This window comes from Fonticula alba, assembly GCF_000388065.1.
Source record: "Fonticula alba strain ATCC 38817 unplaced genomic scaffold supercont2.12, whole genome shotgun sequence".
NCBI classification, from domain to species: Eukaryota; order Rotosphaerida; family Fonticulaceae; genus Fonticula; species Fonticula alba.
The window spans coordinates 373,037-373,330 of record NW_009242982.1 but is presented as its reverse complement, the minus strand read 5'-3'; positions in this window follow the sequence as shown (position 1 = coordinate 373,330).

Below are 294 nucleotides of genomic sequence, written 5' to 3'. Positions count from 1 at the left end.
GGGGGGGGGAAGAAAAAAAAACAGGGGGAGAGAGGGCAGGAGGCCCGTGGGAGGACGCACCGGAGCACCTGGTCACGATAGTGCGACACGCGATCCTGGAAGCGCAGGAAAGCCCGGTCAACGCGGCGCTGCTTGAAGGTCTGGGCCTCCTCGATGGCCTCGTCGGTGGCCACCATGTCCGCCGGGTCCTGGGTGTCGGCACGGATGCGGACATCGCGCAGGGCATCCACCAGGGCCGCATCCTCCGCGGGGTTGCCGCTGGTCAGGGCCCGGCCCGAAGGCCCCGGGCCGGAG